Raw genomic sequence first — 13,169 nt, 5'->3', positions numbered from 1 at the left:
TCAACCAAGGAGTTGCGACACAAGTCAGAAATAGCGATATAATAAATGCCTTACCTTTTTAAGATCATCTTCTGTTGGCAATTAGGAACGCCTCTCCATTATTTTTTTGTGAAATTGAGCAAACTAAAAAATAACACAGTGCCTTACAGGATTATTTTCTGTGTGTAAACATCTTACAAAACACCCTGGCTCTGCGAGAATCAGTCCACTACATGTGTTTAGTACTGGGGGGGGAACAGAATCAGTCCACTACATGTGTTTAGTACTGGGAATCAGTCCACTACATGTGTTTAGTACTGGGGGGGGGGGGGGGGGGGGGGAACAGAATCAGTCCACTACATGTGTTTAGTACTGGGGGGGGAACAGAATCAGTCCACTACATGTGTTTAGTACTGGGGGGCCTAGGAACAGTGGGTTAATTGCCTGTTCAGGGGCAGAATGACAGATTTCTACCTTGTCAGCTCGGAGATTTTAACTTGCAACCTTTCGGTTACTAGTCCAATGGGGGGTGAATGGAGGAATGTGTGTGTGTGTACTGGTATGTTGCATTAATCAACTCCTTATCCAATCAGAACACACAGTGTGTGTTTTCCTACCTATCAGGTTAGTGTGTGTGTAAAAGATACACATTGTTTCAAGTGATCACCGTGAAAGTGAATTTATCAACTATAAGTATCATTACTATTGCACTGTATGTTGTAACGTTATAAAAAAAAAAATGTTATACTTGAAATAAAACAATTATTGAAAGTGATTCCCTTTTGTTGTTGTCTCAATAATAAAAGTAACTGTTTCCTCCACTCCATTCAGCGGACGGCGATTTGGATCATTTATTTGGTGTCGCCGGTGTGACGTATAATCTAGTGGACGGGACTTCAACAACAACAACACGGCTACTATGGATCTAACTGCTTCGGTAGCTTTCTAGCCAAAATTTAAAAAACGAAAATATTAAAGCTCTTTACATGGTTTCGGTGTATATTAACCACTGTATTTTAAACACACTTTTGTCGTCTTATCCCGTTTAAATTAACATTTACTCTGTTGTTATTAGTCAGGTAGCCCGGTTTGATAAATTGGCCTAGCACTAGGCTAGTCGCTAATGCTAACTAGCTAGCTATCATCCTTGACCATGAGTTCCCCAAACTACTCTCCTCTTGCTAAAGAAGAAGAGGTCTGCTGGACGGAGAAAGAGGGTCTGTGGCTGAATGTTGTCGTGAAAGAGGAGAAGGAAGAGGAGGATGTTACAGTAAAACAAGAAGTAGAAGGTGAGGCTGTTACAGTGAAAGAAGAAGAGGAAGACGCATTCAGAGTTAAAGAGGAGGAGGATGTTACTGTAAAAGAAGAGGAGGATATTACAGTAAAAGAAGAGGAGGAAGAAAAAGAGGAGGATGCAGTTTTTGGAGTGAAAGAGGAGATGACTGTCATATCGAAAAAAGAGGAAGAAGAGGAGGAGGAGACAGGAGACCTGATTAACACCAGTAAGTACTGTCTTAAGAACAGGGTCACAACATCTGCAGTTGAACTGATGTGTGATTTTAAAGGGTCAATCTGCAGTTCCAACATCTGTTTTTGAACTATAAATAGCCGTTGTTTCTTGAAGAATAGAACTTATAAACTTAAACATTTAAAAAAAAAATAAAAGAATGTAGGTTATATTCTTTAAATTATTTCAAGGCTATAGCCAACAAAGAAATACGCTCAGCATTTTAAACAACATTTTGTTCTATTAAATCATTACAGTCTGAACTGTATAGCCTATAGCCTGTGATTTATTCAGAGTTAAATACAAATTAAATGGGAAAAAAAAAGGACTTAGTGCCTTTGAATTCATTTTTAGAAACACGAGTTTGGCCAGTCTGGGGCTTCAGGCTCATGCGATGGTGACTGGAGAATATCCTCTCCACACATGCAGAGCCCCTGGGGAAGCTAAACACCCATTTGGTCACTCTTGACAGGCTGGGCAGAGATGCAGAGCCCCTGGGGATGCTAAACACCCATTTGGTCACTCTTGACAGGCTGGGCAGAGAAGCAGAGCCCATGGGGAAGCTAAACACCCATTTGGTCACTCTTGACAGGCAGAGATGCAGAACCCCTGGGGAAGCTAAACGCCCTTCAGGCCACTCTTGACAGGCTGGGCAGAGATGCAGAGCCCCTGGGGATGCTAAACACCCATTTGGTCACTCTTGACAGGCTGGGCAGAGACGCAGAGCCCCTGGGGATGCTAAACACCCATTTGGTCACTCTTGACAGGCAGAGATGCAGAGCCCCTGGGGAAGCTAAACACCCATTTGGTCACTCTTGACAGGCTGTGCAGAGATGCAGAGCCCCTGGGGATGCTAAACACCCATTTGGTCACTATTGACAGGCTGGGCAGAGATGCAGAGCCCCTGGGGAAGCTAAACACCCATTTGGTCACTCTTGACAGGCTGGGCAGAGATGCAGAGCCCCTGGGGATGCTAAACACCCATTTGGTCACTCTTGACAGGCAGAGATGCAGAGCCCCTGGGGAAGCTAAACACCCATTTGGTCACTCTTGACAGGCTGTGCAGAGATGCAGAGCCCCTGGGGAAGCTAAACACCCATTTGGTCACTCTTGACAGGCTGGGCAGAGATGCAGAGCCCCTGGGGATGCTAAACACCCATTTGGTCACTCTTGACAGGCAGAGATGCAGAGCCCCTGGGGAAGCTAAACACCCATTTGGTCACTCTTGACAGGCTGGGCAGAGATGCAGAGCCCCTGGGGAAGCTAAACACCCATTTGGTCACTCTTGACAGGCTGGGCAGAGATGCAGAGCCCCTGGGGATGCTAAACACCCATTTGGTCACTCTTGACAGGCTGGGCAGAGATGCAGAGCCCCTGGGGATGCTAAACACCCATTTGGTCACTCTTGACAGGCTGGGCAGAGATGCAGAGCCACTGGGGATGCTAAACACCCATTTGGTCACTCTTGACAGGCAGAGATGCAGAGCCCCTGGGGAAGCTAAACACCCATTTGGTCACTCTTGACAGGCTGGGCAGAGATGCAGAGCCCCTGGGGATACTAAACACCCATTTGGTCACTCTTGACAGGCTGGGCAGAGATGCAGAGCCCCTGGGGATGCTAAACACCCATTTGGTCACTCTTGACAGGCTGGGCAGAGATGCAGAGCCACTGGGGATGCTAAACACCCTTCAGGCCACTCTTGACAGGCAGAGATGCAGAGCCCCTGGGGAAGCTAAACACCCATTTGGTCACTCTTGACAGGCTGGGCAGAGATGCAGAGCCCCTGGGGATGCTAAACACCCATTTGGTCACTCTTGACAGGCTGGGCAGAGATGCAGAGCCACTGGGGATGCTAAACACCCTTCAGGCCACTCTTGACAGGCAGAGATGCAGAGCCCCTGGGGATGCTAAACACCCATTTGGTCACTCTTGACAGGCTGGGCAGAGAAGCAGAGCCCATGGGGAAGCTAAACACCCATTTGGTCACTCTTGACAGGCAGAGATGCAGAGCCCCTGGGGAAGCTAAACGCCCTTCAGGCCACTCTTGACAGGCTGGGCAGAGATGCAGAGCCCCTGGGGATGCTAAACACCCATTTGGTCACTCTTGACAGGCTGGGCAGAGACGCAGAGCCCCTGGGGATGCTAAACACCCATTTGGTCACTCTTGACAGGCAGAGATGCAGAGCCCCTGGGGAAGCTAAACACCCATTTGGTCACTCTTGACAGGCTGTGCAGAGATGCAGAGCCCCTGGGGATGCTAAACACCCATTTGGTCACTATTGACAGGCTGGGCAGAGATGCAGAGCCCCTGGGGAAGCTAAACACCCATTTGGTCACTCTTGACAGGCTGGGCAGAGATGCAGAGCCCCTGGGGATGCTAAACACCCATTTGGTCACTCTTGACAGGCAGAGATGCAGAGCCCCTGGGGAAGCTAAACACCCATTTGGTCACTCTTGACAGGCTGTGCAGAGATGCAGAGCCCCTGGGGAAGCTAAACACCCATTTGGTCACTCTTGACAGGCTGGGCAGAGATGCAGAGCCCCTGGGGATGCTAAACACCCATTTGGTCACTCTTGACAGGCAGAGATGCAGAGCCCCTGGGGAAGCTAAACACCCATTTGGTCACTCTTGACAGGCTGGGCAGAGATGCAGAGCCCCTGGGGAAGCTAAACACCCATTTGGTCACTCTTGACAGGCTGGGCAGAGATGCAGAGCCCCTGGGGATGCTAAACACCCATTTGGTCACTCTTGACAGGCTGGGCAGAGATGCAGAGCCCCTGGGGATGCTAAACACCCATTTGGTCACTCTTGACAGGCTGGGCAGAGATGCAGAGCCACTGGGGATGCTAAACACCCATTTGGTCACTCTTGACAGGCAGAGATGCAGAGCCCCTGGGGAAGCTAAACACCCATTTGGTCACTCTTGACAGGCTGGGCAGAGATGCAGAGCCCCTGGGGATACTAAACACCCATTTGGTCACTCTTGACAGGCTGGGCAGAGATGCAGAGCCCCTGGGGATGCTAAACACCCATTTGGTCACTCTTGACAGGCTGGGCAGAGATGCAGAGCCACTGGGGATGCTAAACACCCTTCAGGCCACTCTTGACAGGCAGAGATGCAGAGCCCCTGGGGAAGCTAAACACCCATTTGGTCACTCTTGACAGGCTGGGCAGAGATGCAGAGCCCCTGGGGATGCTAAACACCCATTTGGTCACTCTTGACAGGCTGGGCAGAGATGCAGAGCCACTGGGGATGCTAAACACCCTTCAGGCCACTCTTGACAGGCAGAGATGCAGAGCCCCTGGGGAAGCTAAACACCCATTTGGTCACTATTGACAGGCTGGGCAGAGATGCAGAGCCCCTGGAGAAGCTAAACACCCATTTGGTCACTCTTGACAGGCAGAGATGCAGAGCCACTGGGGAAGCTAAACACCCTTCAGGCCACTCTGGACAGGCAGAGATGCAGAGCCCCTGGGGATGCTAAACACCCTTCAGGCCACTCTTGACAGGCAGAGATGCAGAGCCCCTGGAGAAGCTAAACACCCATTTGGTCACTCTTGACAGGCTGTGCAGAGATGCAGAGCCCCTGGGGAAGCTAAACACCCATTTGGTCACTCTTGACAGGCTGGGCAGAGATGCAGAGCCCCTGGGGATGCTAAACACCCATTTGGTCACTCTTGACAGGCAGAGATGCAGAGCCCCTGGGGAAGCTAAACACCCATTTGGTCACTCTTGACAGGCTGGGCAGAGATGCAGAGCCCCTGGGGAAGCTAAACACCCATTTGGTCACTCTTGACAGGCTGGGCAGAGATGCAGAGCCCCTGGGGATGCTAAACACCCATTTGGTCACTCTTGACAGGCTGGGCAGAGATGCAGAGCCCCTGGGGATGCTAAACACCCATTTGGTCACTCTTGACAGGCTGGGCAGAGATGCAGAGCCACTGGGGATGCTAAACACCCATTTGGTCACTCTTGACAGGCAGAGATGCAGAGCCCCTGGGGAAGCTAAACACCCATTTGGTCACTCTTGACAGGCTGGGCAGAGATGCAGAGCCCCTGGGGATACTAAACACCCATTTGGTCACTCTTGACAGGCTGGGCAGAGATGCAGAGCCCCTGGGGATGCTAAACACCCATTTGGTCACTCTTGACAGGCTGGGCAGAGATGCAGAGCCACTGGGGATGCTAAACACCCTTCAGGCCACTCTTGACAGGCAGAGATGCAGAGCCCCTGGGGAAGCTAAACACCCATTTGGTCACTCTTGACAGGCTGGGCAGAGATGCAGAGCCCCTGGGGATGCTAAACACCCATTTGGTCACTCTTGACAGGCTGGGCAGAGATGCAGAGCCACTGGGGATGCTAAACACCCTTCAGGCCACTCTTGACAGGCAGAGATGCAGAGCCCCTGGGGAAGCTAAACACCCATTTGGTCACTATTGACAGGCTGGGCAGAGATGCAGAGCCCCTGGAGAAGCTAAACACCCATTTGGTCACTCTTGACAGGCAGAGATGCAGAGCCACTGGGGAAGCTAAACACCCTTCAGGCCACTCTGGACAGGCAGAGATGCAGAGCCCCTGGGGATGCTAAACACCCTTCAGGCCACTCTTGACAGGCAGAGATGCAGAGCCCCTGGAGAAGCTAAACACCCATTTGGTCACTATTGACAGGCTGGGCAGAGATGCAGAGCCCCTGGAGAAGCTAAACACCCATTTGGTCACTCTTGACAGGCAGAGATGCAGAGCCACTGGGGAAGCTAAACACCCTTCAGGCCACTCTGGACAGGCAGAGATGCAGAGCCCCTGGGGATGCTAAACACCCTTCAGGCCACTCTTGACAGGCAGAGATGCAGAGCCCCTGGGGATGCTAAACACCCTTCAGGCCACTCTTGACAGGCAGAGATGCAGAGCCCCTGGAGAAGCTAAACACCCATTTGGTCACTATTGACAGGCTGGGCAGAGATGCAGAGCCCCTGGAGAAGCTAAACACCCATTTGGTCACTCTTGACAGGCAGAGATGCAGAGCCACTGGGGAAGCTAAACACCCTTCAGGCCACTCTGGACAGGCAGAGATGCAGAGCCCCTGGGGATGCTAAACACCCTTCAGGCCACTCTTGACAGGCAGAGATGCAGAGCCCCTGGAGAAGCTAAACACCCATTTGGTCACTATTGACAGGCTGGGCAGAGATGCAGAGCCCCTGGAGAAGCTAAACACCCATTTGGTCACTCTTGACAGGCAGAGATGCAGAGCCACTGGGGAAGCTAAACACCCTTCAGGCCACTCTGGACAGGCAGAGATGCAGAGCCCCTGGGGATGCTAAACACCCTTCAGGCCACTCTTGACAGGCAGAGATGCAGAGCCCCTGGAGAAGCTAAACACCCATTTGGTCACTATTGACAGGCTGGGCAGAGATGCAGAGCCCCTGGAGAAGCTAAACACCCATTTGGTCACTCTTGACAGGCTGGGCAGAGATGCAGAGCCCCTGGAGAAGCTAAACACCCTTCAGGCCACTCTTGACAGGCAGAGATGCAGAGCCCCTGGGGAGGATAAACACCCTTCAGGTCACTCTTGACAGGCTGGGCAGAGATGCAGAGCCCCTGGGGAAGCTAAACACCCTTCAGGCCACTCTGGACAGGCAGAGATGCAGAGCCCCTGGGGAGGATAAACACCCTTCAGGTCACTCTGGACAGGCAGAGATGCAGAGCCCCTGGGGAGGATAAACACCCTTCAGGTCACTCTGGACAGGCAGAGATGCAGAGCCCCTGGGGAGGATAAACACCCTTCAGGTCACTCTGGACAGGCAGAGATGCAGAGCCCCTGGGGAGGATAAACACCCTTCAGGCCACTCTGGACAGGCAGAGATGCAGAGCCCCTGGGGAGGATAAACACCCTTCAGGCCACTCTGGACAGGCAGAGATGCAGAGCCCCTGGGGAGGATAAACACCCTTCAGGTCACTCTGGACAGGCAGAGATGCAGAGCCCCTGGGGAGGATAAACACCCTTCAGGTCACTCTGGACAGGCAGAGATGCAGAGCCCCTGGGGAGGATAAACACCCTTCAGGTCACTCTGGACAGGCAGAGATGCAGAGCCCCTGGGGAGGATAAACACCCTTCAGGCCACTCTGGACAGGCAGAGATGCAGAGCCCCTGGGGAGGATAAACACCCTTCAGGTCACTCTGGACAGGCAGAGATGCAGAGCCCCTGGGGAGGATAAACACCCATTTGGTCACTCTGGACAGGCAGAGATGCAGAGCCCCTGGGGAGGATAAACACCCATTTGGTCACTCTGGACAGGCAGAGATGCAGAGCCCCTGGAGAAGCTAAACACCCATTTGGTCACTCTTGACAGGCTGGGCAGAGATGCAGAGCCCCTGGGGATGCTAAACACCCTTCAGGCCACTCTTGACAGGCAGAGATGCAGAGCCCCTGGGGAGGATAAACACCCTTCAGGCCACTCTGGACAGGCAGAGATGCAGAGCCCCTGGGGAGGATAAACACCCTTCAGGTCACTCTGGACAGGCAGAGATGCAGAGCCCCTGGGGAGGATAAACACCCTTCAGGTCACTCTGGACAGGCAGAGATGCAGAGCCCCTGGGGAAGCTAAACACCCTTCAGGTCACTCTGGACAGGCAGAGATGCAGAGCCCCTGGGGAGGATAAACACCCTTCAGGCCACTCTGGACAGGCAGAGATGCAGAGCCCCTGGGGAGGATAAACACCCTTCAGGTCACTCTGGACAGGCAGAGATGCAGAGCCCCTGGGGAGGATAAACACCCTTCAGGCCACTCTGGACAGGCAGAGATGCAGAGCCCCTGGGGATGCTAAACACCCTTCAGGCCACTCTGGACAGGCAGAGATGCAGAGCCCCTGGGGAGGCTAAACACCCTTCAGGTCACTCTTGACAGGCAGAGATGCAGAGCCCCTGGGGAAGCTAAACACCCTTCAGGTCACTCTGGACAGGCAGAGATGCAGAGCCCCTGGGGAGGATAAACACCCATTTGGTCACTCTTGACAGGCAGAGATGCAGAGCCCCTGGGGAGGCTAAACACCCTTCAGGTCAATCTGGACAGGCAGAGATGCAGAGCCCCTGGGGAGGATAAACACCCTTCAGGTCACTCTGGACAGGCAGAGATGCAGAGCCCCTGGGGAGGATAAACACCCTTCAGGTCACTCTGGACAGGCAGAGATGCAGAGCCCCTGGGGAGGATAAACACCCTTCAGGTCACTCTGGACAGGCAGAGATGCAGAGCCCCTGGGGAGGATAAACACCCTTCAGGTCACTCTGGACAGGCAGAGATGCAGAGCCCCTGGGGAGGATAAACACCCTTCAGGCCACTCTGGACAGGCAGAGATGCAGAGCCCCTGGGGAGGATAAACACCCTTCAGGCCACTCTGGACAGGCAGAGATGCAGAGCCCCTGGGGAGGATAAACACCCTTCAGGTCACTCTGGACAGGCAGAGATGCAGAGCCCCTGGGGAGGCTAAACACCCTTCAGGTCACTCTGGACAGGCAGAGATGCAGAGCCCCTGGGGAGGATAAACACCCTTCAGGTCACTCTGGACAGGCAGAGATGCAGAGCCCCTGGGGAGGATAAACACCCTTCAGGTCACTCTGGACAGGCAGAGATGCAGAGCCCCTGGGGAGGATAAACACCCTTCAGGTCACTCTGGACAGGCAGAGATGCAGAGCCCCTGGGGAGGATAAACACCCTTCAGGTCACTCTGGACAGGCAGAGATGCAGAGCCCCTGGGGAGGATAAACACCCTTCAGGTCACTCTGGACAGGCAGAGATGCAGAGCCCCTGGGGAGGATAAACACCCTTCAGGTCACTCTGGACAGGCAGAGATGCAGAGCCCCTGGGGAGGATAAACACCCTTCAGGCCACTCTGGACAGGCAGAGATGCAGAGCCCCTGGGGAGGATAAACACCCTTCAGGTCACTCTGGACAGGCAGAGATGCAGAGCCCCTGGGGAGGATAAACACCCTTCAGGTCACTCTGGACAGGCAGAGATGCAGAGCCCCTGGGGAGGATAAACACCCTTCAGGTCACTCTGGACAGGCAGAGATGCAGAGCCCCTGGGGAGGATAAACACCCTTCAGGCCACTCTGGACAGGCAGAGATGCAGAGCCCCTGGGGAGGATAAACACCCTTCAGGTCACTCTGGACAGGCAGAGATGCAGAGCCCCTGGGGAGGATAAACACCCTTCAGGTCACTCTGGACAGGCAGAGATGCAGAGCCCCTGGGGAGGATAAACACCCTTCAGGTCACTCTGGACAGGCAGAGATGCAGAGCCCCTGGGGAAGCTAAACACCCTTCAGGTCACTCTGGACAGGCAGAGATGCAGAGCCCCTGGGGAGGATAAACACCCTTCAGGTCACTCTGGACAGGCAGAGATGCAGAGCCCCTGGGGAGGATAAACACCCTTCAGGTCACTCTGGACAGGCAGAGATGCAGAGCCCCTGGGGAGGATAAACACCCTTCAGGTCACTCTGGACAGGCAGAGATGCAGAGCCCCTGGGGAGGATAAACACCCTTCAGGTCACTCTGGACAGGCAGAGATGCAGAGCCCCTGGGGAGGATAAACACCCTTCAGGTCACTCTGGACAGGCAGAGATGCAGAGCCCCTGGGGAGGATAAACACCCTTCAGGTCACTCTGGACAGGCAGAGATGCAGAGCCCCTGGGGAGGATAAACACCCTTCAGGCCACTCTGGACAGGCAGAGATGCAGAGCCCCTGGGGAGGATAAACACCCTTCAGGTCACTCTGGACAGGCAGAGATGCAGAGCCCCTGGGGAGGATAAACACCCTTCAGGTCACTCTGGACAGGCAGAGATGCAGAGCCCCTGGGGAGGATAAACACCCTTCAGGTCACTCTGGACAGGCAGAGATGCAGAGCCCCTGGGGAGGATAAACACCCTTCAGGCCACTCTGGACAGGCAGAGATGCAGAGCCCCTGGGGAGGATAAACACCCTTCAGGCCACTCTGGACAGGCAGAGATGCAGAGCCCCTGGGGAGGATAAACACCCTTCAGGTCACTCTGGACAGGCAGAGATGCAGAGCCCCTGGGGAGGATAAACACCCTTCAGGTCACTCTGGACAGGCAGAGATGCAGAGCCCCTGGGGAGGATAAACACCCTTCAGGCCACTCTGGACAGGCAGAGATGCAGAGCCCCTGGGGAGGATAAACACCCTTCAGGCCACTCTGGACAGGCAGAGATGCAGAGCCCCTGGGGAGGATAAACACCCTTCAGGCCACTCTGGACAGGCAGAGATGCAGAGCCCCTGGGGAGGATAAACACCCTTCAGGCACACTCTGGACAGGCAGAGATGCAGAGCCCCTGGGGAGGATAAACACCCTTCAGGTCACTCTGGACAGGCAGAGATGCAGAGCCCCTGGGGAGGATAAACACCCTTCAGGTCACTCTGGACAGGCAGAGATGCAGAGCCCCTGGGGAGGATAAACACCCTTCAGGCCACTCTGGACAGGCAGAGATGCAGAGCCCCTGGGGAGGATAAACACCCTTCAGGCCACTCTGGACAGGCAGAGATGCAGAGCCCCTGGGGAGGATAAACACCCTTCAGGCCACTCTGGACAGGCAGAGATGCAGAGCCCCTGGGGAGGATAAACACCCTTCAGGTCACTCTGGACAGGCAGAGATGCAGAGCCCCTGGGGAGGATAAACACCCTTCAGGCCACTCTGGACAGGCAGAGATGCAGAGCCCCTGGGGAGGATAAACACCCTTCAGGTCACTCTGGACAGGCAGAGATGCAGAGCCCCTGGGGAGGATAAACACCCTTCAGGTCACTCTGGACAGGCAGAGATGCAGAGCCCCTGGGGAGGATAAACACCCTTCAGGCCACTCTGGACAGGCAGAGATGCAGAGCCCCTGGGGAGGATAAACACCCTTCAGGCCACTCTGGACAGGCAGAGATGCAGAGCCCCTGGGGAGGATAAACACCCTTCAGGTCACTCTGGACAGGCAGAGATGCAGAGCCCCTGGGGAGGATAAACACCCTTCAGGTCACTCTGGACAGGCAGAGATGCAGAGCCCCTGGGGAGGATAAACACCCTTCAGGTCACTCTGGACTCTGGACAGGCAGAGAGAGATGCAGAGCCCCTGGGGAGGATAAACACCCTTCAGGTCACTCTGGACAGGCAGAGATGCAGAGCCCCTGGGGAGGATAAACACCCTTCAGGTCACTCTGGACAGGCAGAGATGCAGAGCCCCTGGGGAGGATAAACACCCTTCAGGTCACTCTGGACAGGCAGAGATGCAGAGCCCCTGGGGAGGATAAACACCCTTCAGGTCACTCTGGACAGGCAGAGATGCAGAGCCCCTGGGGAGGATAAACACCCTTCAGGCCACTCTGGACAGGCAGAGATGCAGAGCCCCTGGGGAGGATAAACACCCTTCAGGTCACTCTGGACAGGCAGAGATGCAGAGCCCCTGGGGAGGATAAACACCCTTCAGGTCACTCTGGACAGGCAGAGATGCAGAGCCCCTGGGGAGGATAAACACCCTTCAGGCCACTCTGGACAGGCAGAGATGCAGAGCCCCTGGGGAGGATAAACACCCTTCAGGTCACTCTGGACAGGCAGAGATGCAGAGCCCCTGGGGAGGATAAACACCCTTCAGGTCACTCTGGACAGGCAGAGATGCAGAGCCCCTGGGGAGGATAAACACCCTTCAGGTCACTCTGGACAGGCAGAGATGCAGAGCCCCTGGGGAGGATAAACACCCTTCAGGTCACTCTGGACAGGCAGAGATGCAGAGCCCCTGGGGAGGATAAACACCCTTCAGGTCACTCTGGACAGGCAGAGATGCAGAGCCCCTGGGGAGGATAAACACCCTTCAGGTCACTCTGGACAGGCAGAGATGCAGAGCCCCTGGGGAGGATAAACACCCTTCAGGTCACTCTGGACAGGCAGAGATGCAGAGCCCCTGGGGAGGATAAACACCCTTCAGGTCACTCTGGACAGGCAGAGATGCAGAGCCCCTGGGGAGGATAAACACCCTTCAGGTCACTCTGGACAGGCAGAGATGCAGAGCCCCTGGGGAGGATAAACACCCTTCAGGTCACTCTGGACAGGCAGAGATGCAGAGCCCCTGGGGAGGATAAACACCCTTCAGGTCACTCTGGACAGGCAGAGATGCAGAGCCCCTGGGGAGGATAAACACCCTTCAGGTCACTCTGGACAGGCAGAGATGCAGAGCCCCTGGGGAGGATAAACACCCTTCAGGTCACTCTGGACAGGCAGAGATGCAGAGCCCCTGGGGAGGATAAACACCCTTCAGGTCACTCTGGACAGGCAGAGATGCAGAGCCCCTGGGGAGGATAAACACCCTTCAGGTCACTCTGGACAGGCAGAGATGCAGAGCCCCTGGGGAGGATAAACACCCTTCAGGCACTCTGGACAGGCAGAGATGCAGAGCCCCTGGGGAGGATAAACACCCTTCAGGTCACTCTGGACAGGCAGAGATGCAGAGCCCCTGGGGAGGATAAACACCCTTCAGGTCACTCTGGACAGGCAGAGATGCAGAGCCCCTGGGGAGGATAAACACCCTTCAGGTCACTCTGGACAGGCAGAGATGCAGAGCCCCTGGGGAGGATAAACACCCTTCAGGTCACTCTGGACAGGCAGAGATGCAGAGCCCCTGGGGAGGATAAACACC

The sequence above is a fragment of the Oncorhynchus clarkii genome, unplaced genomic scaffold (genome assembly GCF_045791955.1).
Source record: "Oncorhynchus clarkii lewisi isolate Uvic-CL-2024 unplaced genomic scaffold, UVic_Ocla_1.0 unplaced_contig_358_pilon_pilon, whole genome shotgun sequence".
Classification (NCBI taxonomy): domain Eukaryota; kingdom Metazoa; phylum Chordata; class Actinopteri; order Salmoniformes; family Salmonidae; genus Oncorhynchus; species Oncorhynchus clarkii.
Note: the sequence above shows the minus strand (reverse complement) of the source record.